The sequence below is a fragment of the Mustelus asterias genome, chromosome 25 (genome assembly GCF_964213995.1).
Source record: "Mustelus asterias chromosome 25, sMusAst1.hap1.1, whole genome shotgun sequence".
Taxonomy (NCBI): domain Eukaryota; kingdom Metazoa; phylum Chordata; class Chondrichthyes; order Carcharhiniformes; family Triakidae; genus Mustelus; species Mustelus asterias.
In genome coordinates, this window is record NC_135825.1 from 5,156,884 (window position 1) to 5,177,535 (window position 20,652).

Sequence of the window (20,652 nt, forward strand, 5' to 3'; positions counted from 1 at the left end):
AAATGATGTCCAGCCTCATCTTGCACCGCCAAGAGTACCCAAAATGGGCAGCATTCTTTTAGAAGATGGATAAGCACAAAAGCATTTTTTTCCCCTTTGAATTAATCTCCTTTGAAAGTAGCTGCAAAAAAATCCAAATGTTTTATCTGGAATAACGTGTTTAAGCTCATTCTTAATGCTTGGAAATTGAACCATTGTAGATTAATGCAACATCCAGCTAAGCACATTGAGATATGTACAGATAGAAAAAGGCCAGGTGCTTTTCAGAGGATTTGAAAATTTACATTTGTATTCTGGGAAAAGGTATGCTTGAATATTCTGATGGATTTACAGTCCACTTAGAGCCAGAGTGAAGAGGCGAATGCTTTGATAACTGGTGAAAATAGTTTAAACTATTTAGCCAACATTCCCACGTATCTTTAAACTGATCTTGTGATTTGACTACTTCTACTTGCACTGTACCTAGATCAGGTGTTTCACTGTAGCTTTGATTACCATGATATGGAAAATTGATCTGCAAGTTTGTAGTCTTAAGCCAGCCTTTAGTCAGCTAATGAAGCAGGGATCTTCAAAGAATAAATGTGGATTGGAACAATAGAAGAGGCATGAAAAAACATAGAGCAAGACCCACTTGTTTGAGCATATCGTAAAGCATTACAAAATAAATCTGTGATACACATGTGAAATGCTGCTGTCTGAGATGCATTGCTTCATGTCTGGCATGGCAAAACTTGTACAGGATACTGGCGAATCTTGCATGTGTAATAGTACAACATTATTCCTGTATCTTTCTGTTGCCTGGGAAAACAATATAATCTGTGTCGCAGCAGCATTGTTGCTGTGACACAGTTGGACCAATGATTGCATTTTTAAAGTGATTTGAATTTTTTCAAAGTACTTTTAACTGCAGATATTTGTGGTTAATTATAATATGAAGTCTTCAGTGTCGCATTATACAAACTAAGCACCAAACATAGAAGATGTTTCTCCAAGGAAAGAAGGAACATTGGCCAGCTTTCTCCCCATACTATTCTGTATTGTTCAGGCAACCTGATCAAAGACCTGTATTGAATATTTGAAGATCAGGGTAGACTTAAACTCTTCAAACAAACCGTTTTTTATATTTGGCCATGGTATTGCAGTAACATGAAGTAAATGGTTACCTAATGCTCTTTCAGTAAAGTTCCGGTGTGTTACTGAATAAGTTGAGACGGAATAGCATGCAGCTCAGTCACTTTTTGCTTGTGTTCCTTTGTTCTTTAGGAGTAAGGGGAAAGAGGGGAAAAATTGTTTACTTTATGGTTAACTTTGCTACAACCATCTTAGTTTTCAAAGGCCCTAATGTTGACCTTGCATTGTGTGCATATGTTCCTATGTTTAGCTTTTTTTATACTGTGATCTTATTTTGAAGTGAAGTTATTGCAACTTGGACAACTGATATGCATCTGTCTTGGCATTTATAAAGGTTTAACAATAGTAGCAACTGCTACAGTAGTCATTTGTGTGAAATCTGTTCTTCAAGATTATCAACTTTGATATTGAGTTGGTCTGCTAGTTCCAGATGACCTACAAGCACTGGACACATTCAGATACAAATTAATGTATTTATTGGTCTGTTAATTGGCAGTGTCCCAAGAGATTGTTTTGTGCAAAAGATGTAGGTTTTATCTTGTATTTCTCAACATGGAGTCCTCGGAATCTGAAAGTTGAAAAGCAACAGTTTTTCAGCAGAGCTTAACTGAAGAGATTTCCTGTTATGTGCAGGAAGTGTTCACAGTACTTCAATCTCAATAGCAAGCACATCCACCCTTACAAAAGGGCATCCTTTTATTGTGTACCCATGTCTGCTGTTTCTTGTCACTGTGTGTGTGTGTGTGTGTGTGTGTGTCCTGCTGTTATCATCCATTCTGGCAATGGTCTCTTGTTCTTTAATGCTGTTTATATCATTGCCACACAATAATGACGAAAGTTGTATACAAGAGCACTCTCAGATTGTAATCATTGTTATAAATGATGAAAAGACTCAGTAGATTTCCATGGAGCTTTGATCATTGCTTTCCCCTGGACTGTAAACAGCCAAGCAATCAGATTCCCCCCTCTCGCCTTGCCTTACTGTTCCACTTTCTTTAGAAGTCTTGTGTGTGGAACCTTCTGAAGTATGCTCTTGAAGATCCCAGTAAAATAATTCACTGGCTAGCCTTCATCCTCTAGTTGAGTTACTGCCTTGATAGAATTCTAGCAAATAGGTGATGCATGATCCACTGCTTCTGTTCATGGGTCTTCTCTTTCTGATACGTAATCAGTAGAAGGAGGTAAATGGCATCATGCAAGATGCTCTGATGTATTTTTCACTCAAAACTTTGGGATAAATAAATCTCAATTTACAAGCATCATTCCTTTATTTTAAATGTGTGGTATCAATGTTACTGCTATCCACATAAGTGCCAGGAAATGGCCATCACCAACCAGAGAATCTAACCACCTTCAGTGTTCAATCCCTTCACTATTGATGCACAGTGGCAGTGTGTGTACTACAAAGAAGATGCATTGCAGTAATTATCCAAGGCTGTTTGGCAGCACCTTCTAAACCCATGAACGCTTCCGCTTAGAAGGACAAGGGCAGCAGACATGTAGGAACATCACCTGCAAGCTCCCCTCCAAATCGCACACCATCCTGACTTGTAACTTAATCACCATTCCTCTGCTGTCGCTGGGTCAAAATCCAGGATCTCCATTCCAACAGCAGTGTAGCTGCACCATGTGGACTGCAATGGTTCAATAGGCGGCTCAGCATCATCTTCCTGGGGGCAGTTGGGGATGGGCAACAAATGCTGACCTTGCCTCTGCACACATTCCCTTGAAAATAAATAAAACAGTAATTATTCTCAAGTGCAGCTCTTAGCACAACCTCTGTATTTTGAGGTTTTCTAGGGTGTGTCCCATCTAGCTGAAGCACTTTTGACATTTGCTACTTTGTGTCTTTTGTAAAGGGTGATTTCCAAACAGTTTTCTGCTATTTGATAACTGTTTTATATTTGAATGTTGGTGTTCTGTCCTTCAGTCTTGTTAACTGCCTAGGTTACTCTGCAGTGTGCTGTGGCTTGCTTGGCATGTGCAACTTTGAACAAATCGCTTGTGTAGCATCTTTCCCGAGCACAGGATGCCCCAAAGTGCTTTACAATCACAGGTATTTTGGAAATTTAATCACTAATGTTGGAAGAACAGCAGTAAACTCCCACAAACAGCAAAGTGTTGATGACACATTGGTTTAGCTCTGTTGGCTAGATAGCTAGTTAGTGATGCAGAGCGGGTTTGATTCCTTTGCCAGCTGAGGTTATTCATGAAGGCCCTGCCTTCTCAACCTTGCCTCTTGCCTGAGGTGTGTTGATCCTCGGATTAAATCACCACACCAGTCAGCTCTCCCCCCTCAGGAGAAAGCAGCCTATGGTCCTCTGGGGCTATTGTGACTTGAAAATGACTTGATCACTTTAAAGTGGTTTAAAGTTTATTTATTAGGATCACAAGTAGGCTTACATTAACACTAATGAAGTTACTGTGAAAATTCCCTAGTCACTACATTCTGACTCTTGTTCGGGTACATGGAGAATTTAGCATGGCCGGTGCACCTAACCTGTATGCCTTTCGGACTGGGGAGGTAAACTGGAACACCCGGAGGAAACCCACGCAGATACAGGGAGAACGTGCAGACTCTGCACAGTGACCCAAGCCGGGAATCGAACCAGGGTCCCTGATGCTGAGAGGCAGCAGTGCTAACCACTGCCAGTGTTGATTGAAATTGGTCTGGACACTGGGATAACTCTCCAGCTCTTGGCACTGTGCTGAGAGATATTTTATGTCCACTTTGGGAACACTGACAGGGCCTTGGTCTAACATCTCATCCGAAAGATACCAACTTCTCAGTGCAACACTTTCTCAACACTTCACTCCAGTGTCGGCCTAGATTTTTGTGCTGGTGTCTCTGGAGTGGGGCTTGAACTCCTAACCTTTTGATTTGGAGAGTGCTACCTGCCGAGCCACAGCTGATGCTGCTCCCTGCCCGACAGTTTGTTTTTCTTCCTCCCCGTCCCTTTCCTTGAAATGATAGAGTGACTGCAAATGTTTTAAACGTCAGTGTGCATCTATCCATGCAGTTCTGAAATGTGAATGGATGCATTGTCTGTAATGCTTGGGCCTGTGAATTTCCTCATCGGTGTATCTGGGACAATATAAGTTGTATAAAAATGGAAGAGGCATGTTGGGTTCCAAACAACCTTAGAGGAATCTGAAGAATTCACAAGCCCTTGCAATAATTTCTGTGTAGCATTACTGATAATCAAGTGCATGCCTTATTGCATGCCACAACGCTTTAGGAGCTGGCACGCTAAGAAGCTTGTGCCGTAAGTTCCTTTCTGCTTTCCCGGTTTTGGATTTAAACCCTGTGAAGTATAAACCTCACTCTCTCATCTGGAGACCTTGCAAGAAGCTCACTTTTTTTTTGTTCAAAAAATGCTTTTGTGCTGAGGAGTGAATGGGCTGTTCAGTCTGCTGTAATGGGTCAAATCTGTGATTCCTTTCTAAAAAATCTATTCAGCAGTCTCATTTAGCAAGGCTGTTCAAATGAAGGGGAATAGCCTTGCAGATTGTTTAAATTAGATTCTAAAATAAAAACTAAGTTGCCAGAGTTTAACGCTGCATTGGAAACAATTGCGTGAGGGTGTTAATTCCCCTAGTAGTTACACTTTTGTTCCTGTGAAATGTTAATGAAAGCCTCATACCAAAATTCATGTGAAAAATCTACAGTAAACAGGACAGGATGGGAATTTGATGAGATGAATGTCCCAAAGGAAATGGTTCTTATTTTAATACTTTTGTCGGAAATTGCCCTGGAGGGGGAGCGGCTGTGGGCTCCGGTATTCTGTGATTGCATCGTGCTTTGATGCTGATACTCCACTGTGTTGGCATCTGCCTTTGTGGGCTGGTTGTACAAACTCTGTTTCTGCTTTTTAATCTTCTGGAATGTCTGCATTATTGTGGGTTACAAAACAAACTCCCCTCTATCACATGTTCACCTGTCCCTTCAAACTGTCATTAACACCAAACGATATATTTTACTGACATTTGTGTAATCCAAATGTGGCTCACTCGCCTTTAAGATGTTGACCGTGATTCCTTGTAATGGAATTCCGTTTGTTCTTTGAGCTGTTTCAAAACTACAGAATGCCATTTGTATTGGGGAAACTGAGTTCAGAGCTTGATTTGATTTATTTTTGTCACCTGTATTAACATACAGTGAAAAGTATTGTTTCTTCTGTGCTATACAGACAAAACATACTGTTCATAGAGAAGGAAAGGAGAAAGTGCAGAATATAGTGCTATAGTCATAGCTAGGGTGTAGAGAAAGATCAACTTAATGCAAGGTAAATTCATTCTAAAGTCTGAGCAGCAGGGAAGAAGCTGTTCTTGAATCGGTTGGTACGTGACCTCAGACTTGTATCTTTTTCCCGACAGATGAAGGTGGAAGACAATGTCTGGGGTGCGTGGGGTACTTAATTAATTATGCTGGCTGCTTTGCTGAGGCAGCGGGAAGTATAGACAGAGTCAATGGATGGGAGGCTGGTTTGCATGATGGATTGGGCTGCATTTGCAAGGGGTTTGAATGATATTGGTATATGGTTACTAACCCAAGGTATTTAACATTGTGTATCATAGAATCCCTGCAGTACAGAAGGAGACAAGTCAGCCCATTGAGTCTGCATCGACTCTTTGATAGAGCAGTCTTGCTATAACTATCCAAGGCACTAGATAGGCCACACCTGGAATACAAGGATATGGCATTGGAAGCAGCTTGGGAAAGGTGGTGCTATGAGTAGCACTGTAACAACACAGCAGCCCCGAACACTACACTGGAGTTTGAGCCTAGAAAATGTGTTGAGGTCTAATGTGAATTTGGACTCCAAAGCCCGGGTTAGAAGAGCTGCTTCCATTGAATACTATTTGTGTGGAGGGTAGCAGAAACTTTATTGTTGTGGGCAAGATATATTTGGTATTGCTCGTCTTGACTGTAGACTTTGAAAGCTTTATAAAATTAATTTTGATAGGATAGTTCCATGAGTTGAATTTGCTAGCATTGTGTAGGTTTCTCTGTGCTGCTGCAGGAATTTGTGGTGGTGTTTGCTTTTGTTTATATTGCAGGTGCCATTTTCTCAAATGTTTGATCATGATGAATAGGATCTTGCTTTCGAGACCTATTGTTTGGACTGTGCACTTGGTAATTCGGTTTCGGGCGTGTATCGATTGTGTTCTGTTGCATGTATGTGTCATGTTTGTAAGAGCATAAAACCATGAACAAAGATTCAACTTGCATCTCAGATTTTAACACGTTGCTGGGTAAAATTCAATGCCCCTGTTTTTGCATCCAACAGCAATATTTCCAGCATCCAGTGGTGAGTGCAGAGTCGATTTTTCCATTTCCAAATTGTTTGGCACACCCAACATTCCTGTACTAATGAAAGACACACAATTCACAGGTGTTGTACGGTATAGAATCACAGAATTGTTACAGAGCACAGCAGGTCCATTTTGGCCCATTGTCTGCATTGGCGCTTCAAATGACCAATTCACTAGTGCCATTCCCCCACCTTTTCCCTGTAATCCTGCACATCCATCCTTTTCAGATAATCCAATTCCCTCTTGAAAGCCTTGCCTGAACCTGCCTCCACCGCACAGAGGCAGCACATTCCAGATTTTAACTACTTAACCACATGTTAATTGACATAATAGCATATCATAAGGTTTAAAAAAAACCCACCAGGAATGTGAACCATACCTTGGAAGGTGTTGGCATTAACATTGATGACGAGTTCATATGGCATCAACAGCAAGAAACTATTTTAATAGTGCCTCATGTCCCAAGGCGCTTCAGAGTCTTTGCAAAACAAAATGTGGCACCGACCCACAAGTAGATAATGGTTCAGATGAATAAATGCTTGATCAAAGAAGTTTTAAGGATGGCTCTAGAGGTAAACATGCTGGAGATGGAAGTAAGGAGAGAATTTCAGAGCTTGGACCCTAGACAGCTGCAGCCAACTACCAGTGGCTGAGTTGACTAAACATCTAATGGCTGCCAATACCATGCCGTACTGTTTAACTACACACTAGTTGTACTTCTGCCATTTCCTAAAATCATTGGAGTGCTCACAGCCCATCGTGTGTGCCGGTTCTCTGCGACCCCACCCTCAGTTAGCCCCACTCCCCTCTCTGGTTGTAGCCCTACCAATAATCTGCCTGAAATTGAGGCTGAAAATCATGTTGAGTGATACTAAGTTACACATTGGTGTTAGTGCAATGTGTTGACTGCTTTTCTTGAGTGTTGTTAAAATGGTAATCTCTTTGTAGAAACTTGCAGCTACAAAAGACTTGTTGAAAATTGAGTTTGTGAAGGTGGGTTAATTAGTTTTGAATTAAAAAATAAATCTTGAAAATCCTTGATTAAATGGCAGTATCAAACGGTACTATTGAATGTGTTTAAGAAATAAGTCAAAGATAACAATTTTATATTCGGTCCACAAGCCAATACAAGTTATTTTGGAGTTAATGTACACTTTAGTATCAGATATAAATTATTGTAATTTGATCGTGCAATCCTGATGAGTGCAAAGCAGGCACTATATTTATCTTCAGTTTGAGCTATGCTTCTTAACATTGTAACAACACAGTCCACACCATTTATTCCAAATACAGTAAGACTTCGCAGTCTCACACCATATGTGGGCATGCAAGAAGATTTCAGCTTAATGTGTATGTCTTTGCGTAGCATGTCGTTGCTCAGTGTGTACAGACCGTTGCAATAATTCTAATGCTTAAAAAGCTTTTCTGCTGAACTGGAAGTGCATTACTCTAGTGGTATGGCGCGACACAGTAAAGAGATAAGGCCTTGCTGAGGTTTGCTGGTATTGAACTGCATTTACACTGTAGAAATGGATCTCCGCCCCCTCTTGCTGCACTTTCACCCCATACACCAAAAATCTTGAATTTCCGCAGTGGTAGGGAGCTAGTTTACCAATGATATTGCACGCTTGCACAAGTATTAAAGCCTGAAGCGTGTGGTCGGGGTGCCGTGTGTGCGTGCAGGTGTGCCTGTTCAGTCTGGATCTTTAAACTAGTTACGCTGAAGTTAGAACTGCTTTTGTTCATTGTAACTCTTTCAGAGTAACCATCCAGAGCAGCGCAGTTGTCCAGGGGAAGTTAGCCTTTCTGGCAATTGCTGGGTAAACCCTCACCTGTGAACTTCCAAGAAGGATTTCCTAGTACCACCCAAATTCAGCGCTGAGGAACCAGGAAGTTGCAGGCCTATATGTTTACGATTATGTCTCATTGTCTTAAATTCCAATAGATATAGGCTCAACCTTTTCTCATAGAATAACCCCTTAATCCCAGGAATCAGTTGTATGAACCTTCCCTGACCTAATGTAATTGTCATTCTTTAGTAAGGTGACCAAAACTGCAGTACTGCAATGGTAATAAATATTTCCAGTGGCCAAGTATTACAATTTGACATTAAAGTGGCATCCAAATGAATCAGTGTTTTGGTTTTTAAATATTGTGGTAAGAATTGTTTCCTTTTTAGATGAATCCATGTGGGTGGAGGTTAGAAATAACTCCCAATGTTTTCTTCCATTTGTTATCTATAGGACCTCTTAACAGTAGCTACACTGTGGGACAGAATAAATCAGGAGATAATGAGGGCATGTTTAAAAAAAAAAGCAATACATTTAATCATGGGTGACTTTAATCTTCCTTTGATTGGGATAACCAAATTGGCAGAGGTAGCCATGAGGAAAAGTTCATAGTATATTCGGGACAGTTTCCATAAGGCAATATGTTGTGGATCCAACCAGGGATCAGACTACTTTTGGATCTGGTTTTGTGGCAGGTTTAGTAAATGAGTGAAAGATCCCCTTGGAAACGGTGACCATAACATGGTAGAATTTAGCCTTCAGTTTGAGAGTGCGAAACTTGGGTCAGAAACAACTGCTAAACTTAAGGTTAATGACAAACGAATGAGGGCAGAGTTGGCTGGAGTGGACTGGGAAAGGAGTTTGGTAGAAAAGACAGTCGATCAGCAATTACAATCTTCAGAAGTGAACGATCCATCTCAGCCTCCTCTGGAGGTCCCCATCATAGATGTCAGTCTTCAACCAATTCGATTAGTGATACCAAAAACAGCTGAAGATATGCACCCTCACAATATTCTAGCAATAGTCCTGAAGACTTGTGCTTCAGAAATTGCTGCACCAAGCTATTCCAGTACAGCTATAACACTGACATCTACCTGGAAATATGGAAAATGCCCGGGTGTGTCCTGTACACAAGAAATTGGACACATCCAACCTGGCCAATTACCACCCCATCAGTCTACTCTTGAATCATCAGCAAGTGATGGAAGGGGTCAGTTTGGGGTTCCCGACCTCATTACAGCCTTGGTTCAATCATGAATAAGAGTTAAATGTCAAAAGTGAGGTGAGAGTGACTGCCCTCGATCAAGGCAGCATTTGACTGAGTATAGTAAATGGTAAACGGAAGAGAATTAGCAAGCAATATAAAATGGGCTATAAGAGCGTCTTTATAAAAAGGAAGAGAGCAGTCAAAGTGAACATGAGCCTTTGGTTGTTTGTAGAATGAGATTAAGAAAGAAATAATGGGAAATCAGGAAATGGCAAAGGAGTTAAATGCTCTGCATCAGTCTTCACTGTAGAAGACGCTAAACTCATTCCAAAATATACTAAATCAAGGAGCAGAAGGAGGGTCAGCAAATAAATATGATAGCTATCACTAGAGAGACTAATGGGGCTAAAGGCCGATAGGATGCAATCAGGTCCACGGGACCGAAGATATTAAAGAAATTAACTACAGGGATAGTAGATGCACTGGTGGTGATCTGCCAAGAACTTTAAATTTTGAAAAGGTCCCACAGGATTGGAAAACCGCCAACGTAACGCCCTTATTCAAAAAGGGAGGGAGGCAAAAACAACTAACTGTAGGCCAAGTTGGCTTAACTTATGTCATGGGAAAGTGATTTAAGAGTCCATTATAAAGGATGTAATAGCAGGGCAGTTAGAAATGCATAATATAATCGAACAAAGTCAGCATGACTTCATGAAGGAGAAACCATGCTTGACAAATTTATTAGAATTTTTTGAGGTAACAAGCAGGCTAGATAAAGGGGAACCAGTAGATGGATATACTTGGATTTCCAAAAGGTGTTCAATAAGGTACTGCACAAAAGACTAAAGGGCCCATTTAGGACTAACGGTGTCAGGAGTAGTCCATTAGCATGGTTCATAGACTAGATCATAGAATCTACAGTGCAGAAAGAGGCCATTTGGCCCATCTAGCTGTACCAACAACAATCTCACCCAGGCCCTGTCCTATCCATGTAACCCCACCTATTTGCCCTCCTAATCCCCCTGATATTAATGGGCAATTTATCATGGCCAATCAACTTAAACTGCACATATTTGGACTGTGGGAGGAAACCAGAGCACCCGGAGGAAACCCACACAGACAGTCACCCAAGACCGGAATTGAACCTGGGTCCTTGCCGCTGTGAGGCAGTAGTGCTTGCCACTGTGCCGCCCAGATTGATTAATCAATAGAAGACATAGGGGCATTTTCAGGATTGTAACCTGTAATGAGTGGAATGCTGCAGGGATCAGAGCTGGGTCCACAATTTATTATACATGGAGAGAAGTGGAATAGTATTGCAGAGTTTGTGGATGATAGAAGCACTTAGGAAGGCAAGTAGTGAGTATGGCACAGTCTACAAAGGGATGTAGGTTGATGGGCAAACGGAATGTATTGTAGGAAAGTATGAAGTTGCGCACTTTGGTAGGAAGAACAAATGAGTTAAATGGAGAAAGCTGCAGCACAGAGGGATTTGGGAGTTCTCGTGCATAAGTCACAAGCTAGCATGCAAGTTCAGGTAACCGGGAAGGCAGATGAAATGTTGGCCTCTATTTCAAAGGGAATGGAGAAATAATATCAAAGTCTTGCTAAAACTAGACCACACCTGGAATACTGAACAGTTTTGGTACCCTTATCTAAGGAAAGATATACTGGCATTGGAGACAGTTCACTCTGATATTCCTGGATATTTCGGGTATGAGAAGAGGCTGAGTAGGCTGGGCCTGTACTCTTTGGAGTTTAGAAGAATGAGGTGTGACCTTTATTGAAGCATATAGGATTCTCACGGAACTTGACAGGGTAGATGCTAAGAGGTGGTTTCCCCTTGTGTCTAGGACCAGAGGGCATAATCTGAGTAAGGGGTCACTCATTTAAGACTAGGATGAGGAGAAATTTCTACTGAGGGTAGTGAATTTTTAGAGGACTACCCAGATTAAGTCATTGGTTATGTTCAAGGTTGAGAGATTTTTAATCAGTAAGGAAATTGAAGGTTATGGGGATAAAGCAGGAAAGTGGAGTTGAGGATTATCATAGCCATGATCTCATTGAATGGCGGAGCAGACACGAATGGCCTATATCTGCTATGTCTTGGAAGTCTTATGAGCATTTTATGATTGGTGATGGTACTTTTGGACCAATTTGCTTGTGAAGCTGTTGTTGACCAACGTGATTCAACTGAGCAACCTGGTCTGTGTTCTAACCAAGATCTTTAAATGCTGGCTTTTCTGAGTAAACCTTTTTTGTTGAATCGCCTACATTTCTTAGGAGTTGGGCAGGTGACCGAGCTTGCATGTTTCTACCAATCCCACTGTCTAATGATCTGTTGCTAGGTGATGAACAAGTTGTCTGAGGTAATTCAGCCTCACTACGCTGAGACCAGGGACATGGTTTAATGTCCTCCCATTCTTGTCATAGTTTTTGCAAGTTCTACATGGCTATGTTTAATAATTAATGCTGTGATGCAGTTAAACTATTTCGGCTTCGTATCTAGTTTACCAAGTTGCCAAAGGTGACTAGTTCCAAGTGTTTTCCTTCAGGGTAAAGAGGCAGAGTTAATCGAAGGCAGTTTGTTCACTTCCTCCTCCAGCTTGGCTGAATCCTCCTTGCAGGTTTTTGAAATTATGCAAAAGGAGAAAATGGATCAGGATTTGTGTGTCTCGGGTGGATCCTATTCTGGTTCAGTCCCCTTTCTACAAACAACTGCTTATGAACGAATTTGCATGTAACTGAAGTGATTTCCATGTTTCAATATAGAGACGGTAAAGACTGCAAACAAGTTAATTTGGTGAAGAGTCTAAAAATACTCCGGTCTGGCAGTACCTGTGGAAAGAGAAACAGTTAACATTTTGGTTAAATCTAAAATGTTGTCTATTTTATTACGTAGTTGCTGTCCTTCAGGGGTGAGAGTAGAGGCTGGAGTGACTTCAGGCAAGGCCTCAGCTTGCAAACCAGTCAACCTATGACAGTGGCTCTCACTGAAACTGGTTCGCATTGAAATCAATCTCAAACCTCTCCATTTAATTGTCTCGGGTCGAGCTCTAAAATTGCAACTTGGGTGGCAAGCCAACTATAAACCGGGCTGTAGTGTATGACCAGGACAAAGTGTAGTTTGTGCGTAACAGTGAAATGGGCTGTTTAACTTTGTGATGGCGCTCTTGATCAGTTGGTGGTAGATGTTGAAATGTAGAAAACAAATCCATTCAGCATGCTGCACTGTGTTTTAAACTTCAAGCTCAACATCGAAAGGCTTGCATTTATTTACAAAGGGTCGACAGGACCGCTGGACATTCTAATGAGCTTTGCAGCCAACAGTATTTCATTATGAAGTGTAATTGCAATTGTAAGTAGTTGCACACATCAAGACCCCACGAGCAGGAATATGTTTGAATGTTGCTTGAGGGATTGGACAGGATACTGCAGCAATCTCTCCTGCTGTTCTTTAAAATTGTACCCTACCAGTAGTCTTAATTCATCTCACACTGCTTCCATCATTAACAGACCTGCACCCACCAGAACTTTACCCCAGTGTGACAAAGCCCTTCTGCATTCTACCAGACAGGGCCCTCTGTTTAATGTCTCATCCAAAAGAGAGGCACCTCTGATGCCACACTGTCAACCTATATTTTGTCCTAGAGTTTATAAAGAGTTGAACTTGAGCCCCACAACCTTGCCGGCGCAAGTGTTACAAGCAGGCACAGTTGATGCAATTAGCTGTGTACGTCTTTAAAATGTGAAATCAATTTCTTCCAACAAACTACCCTTCCATAGCACTGCTTGTGGTAATGTCACTGGACTGGTAAGCCATAGGCTCAGGCTAATTCTCTGGGGATGTGGGTTTAAATCCCTTGTGGAACTTAAATCCAGTTAATAAATCTGGCTAGTCTCTGTCATGGCAGCCATGGCAACTATCATCAATTGTAAAAACCCATATGGTTCACTAATGTCATTTAGAGAAGGAACTCTGCTGTTCTTAATTGGTGTGGCCTATGTTGGACTCTGGGCCCATAGCAGTGTGGTTGATTCATAAGAACTAGGAGCAGGAGTAGGCCATCTGGCCCCTCGAGCCTGCTCCGCCATTCAATAAGATCATGACTGATCTTTTTGTGGACTCAGCTCCACTTACCCGCCCGCTCACCATAACCCTTAATTCCTTTACTGTTCAAAAATTTATCTATTCTTGACTCTTAACTGCCCATTGAAATGGCATGGCAAGCTATTCAGTTCAAGGACAATAATGGATGGGCAAAAAATGCTTGCTTTGCCAGCAATGCTGATATCCCACAAAAGCATCAACTGGTAAATCGATATGAACTATGGTTCAACTGTGGTTGAACTTGCTCTAACCATCTTGCAGATGCACTTCAGCTGCTCTCAAGTTCCAGTGTCCACTTCTAAATGGAGCCTGACGATGCAAACTTGTTTGTTATGATGACACTCCTGCCTTAACAGCGCTGCAATCAATGTGGACGTAAGAATTTATATAAGGAACATTGAACGTGCGGACAATTGTTTTTTTTTTCCCCCAGTCTGGGTAGATGTTTACTCATTTTGACTATTGTGAATCATTTGGTTTTTGTGGTGGAAATTCAGCAAGAGTATGTGCTAATCCTTTCCTATTTTGACTAATTTTGTTGATGAGTAGAACCTAGTAACTCGCTCGCCCAAAGTTTTCTGAACTGTGCTGTCAATATGGTTTTCTTGGTAGGATTTCCCAAGAATCTTGGCGGAACTGCATCTGTGATCCCACACTCATTGATGGTACTTGGTTTTAAAGTTGAGCAGGCTGATTCCAACAGCTTGGTGATGCTGAAGTGTTTAATTAAATTGCTCGTATTTTTCAAGACACGAATGAGAGACCCAGTTCTAAATGGAAGATTCTTTGGGCCAAGTTGTGAGCTTGATATGTTGGTATGCATTATTGAAGTCCATTTTATCTAGTCTCTACTGGCACAAGGTTTAAGTCACAGGTTTAAGTCACAGGTTTATCTTTGAAGCTACTGCTTCACGTGTAAACCTGCTGTACAATTAAAATGGAATATAGTTGCAGAGGGTTTGCTCTGCTGTTGAGACGATTGGCTTGAAATTCTGTAAGAAACTTGGGTCCATTTGAAATGCATTTTGATTGCACCTTTCTCTACGTCCTAGCTATGACTGTAACACTGCATTCTGCACCTTCTCCCCTATGACTCTATGAACGGTATGCTTTATCTATATAGCGCACAAGAAACAATGCTTTTCACTGTATACCAAAAAATGTGACAATCAAATCAAAAACTTCTTGACGGGTAGGAAAGTAAGTTGAGTAGAAGAGAAGGAATTTGGAAAGGGATACAGATAGGTTAAATGAGTGGACAAAAAATTGACAAATTTAGTATAATGTGGGAAAATGTGAACTTGTCCATTTTGCAGGAAACATTAAAAATCTATCTAAATGGAGAGAGATTGCAGAGTTGAGGTACAGAGGGATCTCGGTATCTTGGCGCAAGAATCAAAGTTAACATGTGGTACAGCAAGTGATGAGGAGGGCAAATAAAATGCTGGGGTTTTTTTAGTGTCACAAGTAGGCTTACATCAACACTGCAATGAAGTTACTATGGAAATCCCCTAGTCGCTGCACTCTGGCACCTGTTCGGGTACACTGAGGGAGAATTTAGCATGGCCAGTGCACCTAACCAGCACATCTTTCGGACTGTGGGAGGAAACCCATGCAGACACTGGGAGATGTCAGATAGTGACCCAAACTGGGAATTGAACCCGGGTGTCTGGTGCTGTGAGGCAGCAGTGCTAACCACTGTGCCACCATTAGTTTAAAGGGGATTGGAATATAAAAGTAGGGTTATTTTGCTCCAGTTATATTGGGCCTTGGTGAGACCATATCCAGAGCACTATAGTTCAGCTCTCCTTATTTAAGAAAGGGCATAATTGCATCAGAAGCATTTCAGAGAAGATTCACTTGACCTATTCCTGGGATGAAGGGGGTAACCCTATGAGGAGAGATTGGACAGTTTGGGCCTATATATCCATTGGAATTTAGAAGAATGAGGGGGCTTTACAGGGTGGATGCTGAGAGTGTTTCCCCTTGTGGGAGTGACGAGAGCTAGGGGACACAGTTTAAAAATAAGGGGTCTCCCGTTTTAAAACGGAGCTGAGGAAAAGCCTTTTGAAGGTCTTGTGGAACACTTCCCCAGAATAGTGGAGGCAGGTCATTGAATATTTTTAAGGTTGTGTTAGATTCTTTTATGGGAGGAGGATGGAAAATGGCGATGAGGCCACAATCTGATCAGCCTTGATCTTATTGAATGGCAGGGCTGGCCGGAATGGCCTACTCTTCACATCAGAAAGTTAGAACATTCTACCAAAAACAAGTGCAAATTCTTGCCAGAATGTGGTACTGTTTGTGCTTTGGCATCTGGGACAGAAGTGTTCATTTTAAAATTAAAATATTTTAACTGGGTACTTGAAGCAGGTACATGGGCTCAGCATATATCTGTCAAAGATTGTTCTATGTTGCAAGCTTTTTACCATTTCGGATTGATTGAAATCAAAAAGCAGTTTGAATTTTGTAGATGTGAATAGGGCAAGTTGAAATGCCTGGGTGTGTGCTCTCAATGGTGGAGACATTGGCGGGCAGTTGAGTTCACTTCCTGCATCAGCTATAATTCCCTTTTAATACCTGCATTTGTTAGAGTAGGGAGAGGGATGATTTCATCCGTAATGCAGCTGTAATGAAAATGTAGACTTGCTTTGTAAAGGGTCCATTTCAATAGAGGAAATGTTCAAGTTGGGGAAAAGCTTGAATATAACTCATTGTTCCAGCACAGAAGAAGTCCACTTAACCCAAAGTGTCTGAGACACCTTTTTGGAAGAGTTGTGCAATTTATTCCCACATCCAGCTATATCCCCATTACCTGCTAAATGGTCCTTTTAAAGTACTTGAAGCAAATGAATCACGGTAACTTTGCAGAATTTATTTTGTGGAAAATAACTTGTGCACAAATCACAGGTCTCTTTAAATTATAGTTCAAATAAAGTACCTAAAAGTTATAAAGGTAAGGTAAAATTGCCATAGTCCTAGATGACCATAGACTGCTCTCCCCTTTGAAGGGTGGTTGTAGAGAGTTGTTTTTCAAACTGGAGGCCTGTGATCAGTGGTGTGCCTCAGGGATCGGTGCTGGGTCCGTTGATATTTGTCATTTATATTAATGATTTGGATGAGAATATAGGGGGCATGGTTAGTAAGTTTGCAGATGACACCAAGATTGGTGGCATAGTGGACAGTGAAGAAAGTTATCTCCAACTGCAACAGGATCTTGATCAATTGGGCCAGTGGGCTGACGAATGGCAGATGGAGTTTAATTTAGACAAACGAGGTGATGCATTTTGGTCGATCGAACCAGGGCAGGACTTGCTCAGTTAATGGTAGTGCATTGGGGAGAGTTACAGAACAAAGAGATCTCGGGGTACATGTTCATAGCTCCTTGAAAGTGGAGTCGCAGGTGGACAGAGTGGTGAAGAAGGCATTCGGCATGCTTGGTTTCATTGGTCAGAATATTGAATACAGGAGTTGGGGTGTCTTGTTGAAGTTGTACAAGACATTGGTAAGACCACACTTGGAATACTGTGTGCAATTCTGGTCACCCTATTATAGAAAGGATATTATTAAACTAGAAAGAGTGCAGAAAATATTTACTAGGGTGCTACTGGGACTTGATGGATTGAGTTATAAGGTGAGGCTGGATAGACTGGGACTGTTTTCTCTGGAGCGTAGGAGGCTGAGGGGAGATCTTAGAGGTCTATAAGATAATGAGGGGCACAGATCAGCTAAATAGTCAATAACTTTTCCCAAAGGTAGGGGAGTCTAAAACTAGAGGGCATTGGTTTAAGGTGAGGGGAGAGATACAGAAGTGTCCAGAGGGGCAGTTTTTTCACAGGGTGGTGAGTGTCTGGAACAAGCTGCCAGAGGTAATAGTAGAGGCGGGTACAATTTTGTCTTTTAAAAAGCATTTAGATAGTTACATGGGTAAGATGGGTATAGAGGGATATGGGCCAAATGCGGGCAATTGGGATTAGCTTACAGTTTGTTTTTTGAAAAGGTGACATGGACAAGTTGGGCTGAAGGGCCAGTTTCCATGCTGTAAACCTCTATGACTCTATGATTGGTGGTGATTTAACCCAAGGATCACCACACCTCAGGCGAGGGGCAAGGTTGAGAAGGCAGGGCCTTCATGACTAACTTCAGCCTGTACAGGAATTGAACCTGTGCTATTGGCATCATTCTGTATTGCAAACTAGCTATCTAGCCAACTGAACTAAAAAGTAATATTGTTGTTCTAAATCTTCCTGACGATTGCATTAAAGCAGATTGAAGAAAAATCTTGAAGTAGTATCATATGTTGTTTTAAAACTCTTTATTTTGTGCCTTATCCTGTAGATCATTGCCCAGTTTGACTGGTTATGTAAGTTTTCAGGTTATGCAGTAATGCTGAAAAAATGTCCCACATTAATTGAGGTTCCTGTAATTGCCTGTAAGCTACCTTAAACAAGCTGTTCACCTGTTTCTGCCTTGTCCCGTTCCTCTTGTCTTGTGTATGTTTGTTAATTTTATATTTGGGGTGTCTTGATGCTGCATTTCAGGTTCCACTTCACTCTGGATGAATCTTATTTATTCTGTTAAGGAGAAATAAAAAGAGAGAGAATGTTGGCAAAGCTAAGCAGGTCTGGCAACCATCTGTTTGTGTTCAAAATAACCCAATTGGACTAACTCTGACCTATTGGGGTATACACCAATAGCAGCTTGGATATCTTACCCCACCTTCCCCATCTGCTCTCTCTCTCTCTCTCTCCTCCTTCCCCCCCCCTCCCCCCTCACCATCCTCCTCTACCCCCTAACTCAGTTTCTCTCCACAGATGCTGCCAGACGTGTTGAGTTTTTCCAGCATTTTCTGTTATTTTAGACTTCTAGCATTCACTGTATTTGGCTTTTATTACGCTCCTGTTTAGGAGAAAGCTCTGAACATGCCTGGATATCTGTATGCACCGAGCTGTCTCCTGACAGCTAGAAATATAAATGTTTAGTGGGTGGGGAAGGGAGAATCCCTGTTATCAAACTGAGTTGAGGCAAGATGGGTTTTAAAATGTACCTTGATGGTCCAGTGCTCCCTCCCCTCCCCAGGTGGGGGGAGTCCAAAACTAGATTTAAAAGGGATCTGAGGGGCAACTTCACACACAGGGTGGTGTGTGTATGGAACGAGCTGCCAGAGGAGTTGGTTGAGGCAGGTACAATTACATTTTAAAAGACGTTTGAACAGGTACTTAGGAAGGGTTTAGAGGGATATGGACCAAATGCAGGCAAATGGGACTAGCTCAGTGTAGGAAACCTGGTCAGCATTGACGAGTTGGGCCGAAGGGCCTATTTCTATGCTGTATATCTCTGACTCTATGCTTGGTTTGATGACGTGTTAGAATTGCCTGCTCAATTTGGTATCAAAGTTTCAGTGTAAGGTGACTTTGTCCTTTCCCCAGAGATATCTCGCTCTTCAGTCCAAAGGCAGGTTTGAGCCCTGATCTAGATTTACACTATTTAGCACTGGTGGAAAGCCAAATCTCTCGGCAGTGTGTACCTAAACGTCCTCTAGCAATAAGGTGTATATTCTAACCTTGGTTTCCATTCAAATCTGGAGTCTTGCAGATCATGATGTTTTCCTGTTCCTTTTTATAAGGTGACTAATTCTTTTTTTAATGCTGTTTTTTAGAAAAGAAACTGTGCACTCATAACCCAGAGTTCATTGCTTTGCTGTTCACCATGGTTGAAATTGAATTTAACACATTTGGTTCTGCCTAAGAAATGCAAAGAAGAACGATCATGAAATTTGCTGGATTTTGTCATTAACCCCACTTGGTCACCAATTTCCAATAGGGGAGAACATCTGTTGTCCCAAAACTGACCTACAGGTGACTCCTCCAGTTCAAATAGAGAACAAAGTTTCACTAGACTGATTCCTGGGATGAAGGATTGCCCCAAGATTAAGTAAACTGGACCTTCGTTCCCCGGAGTTGAGAAGAATGAAAGATGGTCTAACAAACATCTGAAATTTTTAGACTTGATGCGGTAGTTGTTGGCTGGGAGTCAAGAATTAGAGGGTCACAATCTCAGAATGAGGAGGTTAGCCATTTACGACTATAATTAGAGATATTGAGTACATAAATGGGAGGTTATCTCATTAGGCCACAACTGGAATGTTGTATCCAGTTCTGGTCACCACCTCTGGATGCTCTGTTTCCTCCCACAGTCTGAAAGGTTAGGTGCATTTTGTTTTTATTCTAATTCGATCAAATCAAGTCCAATTCAGAGTCTCAACAAGTTGAGACATTCCCGATCCAAGCTGACAAGACAGGGCTCTCACCTCCTGTCTTGGACTTGATCTACATGATCCAAGCTGATTTGGAGTAGGCATAGCTCCTCCTCCAAGGCTTGATCTCATTTGCATCTTAGCCAAAAGACCAAGATGCCGCTTTTAAAAATTGCTTCAAATGAAGCTAAAATGTAACCTAATGACTTCAGCACAGCATGTCGATACTACACTTGATCTTAGCCAAAAGGCCGAGAGGTGCATTGGCCATGCTAAATTCTCCCTCTGTACTTGAACAGGAGTGTGGCAATTAGGGGATTTTCACAGTAACTTTGTTGCTGTGTTAATGTAAGCCTACTTATGACACTAATGAATAAAATTTTTAAAAAGGCAGCAAATCTGCCACAGACATTTTGGGAGCAGGCCACATATTAATGTAGGTTTGCTAGAATATAGGCCTATTTCCCCACTATCAACCACCCACCCAGTTGGTGCTACTATTATTGAGTCATCAATAAATGGATGCGAGATAGTTTTGGGAAATTTAAAGTGCTCAATTTTCAGTTGATCTAAATAAAGTTGGCGGCTGGAAATTCTGCAAAGAGTAGCTCAACTCGTGACTTCTCACCATCCACAAGCACAAGTCAGGAGTTTGATGGAATATGCCTACCTGGATGAGTGCAGCTCAAAGCAGTCGGCTTGATTGGCATGGCATCCAGAATCTCCGAATCGAATCACAGGATCCACCGCCTTCAGCATCCACTCCCTCCACCACCGATGCACAGTTGCAGCAGTGTGTACCATGTCCAAGACGTACTGCAGCAACTCACCAAGGTTTCTT

The 20,652-nt window shown here is 41.6% G+C and overlaps 1 protein-coding gene and 1 non-coding gene across 6 annotated transcripts in view; one reads left to right on the forward strand and one right to left on the reverse strand.

Moving 5' to 3' along the window:
• rap1aa (RAP1A, member of RAS oncogene family a) overlaps nucleotides 1-20,652 on the forward strand; it is a 117,791-nt gene that overhangs the window by 86,988 nt on the left and 10,151 nt on the right. The gene's annotated exons all lie outside the window — the stretch shown is intronic.
• Nucleotides 19,880-20,071, reverse strand: LOC144479322 (U2 spliceosomal RNA). Its single transcript, XR_013495510.1, has one exon. It is a non-coding gene; the product is annotated as a U2 spliceosomal RNA (small nuclear RNA).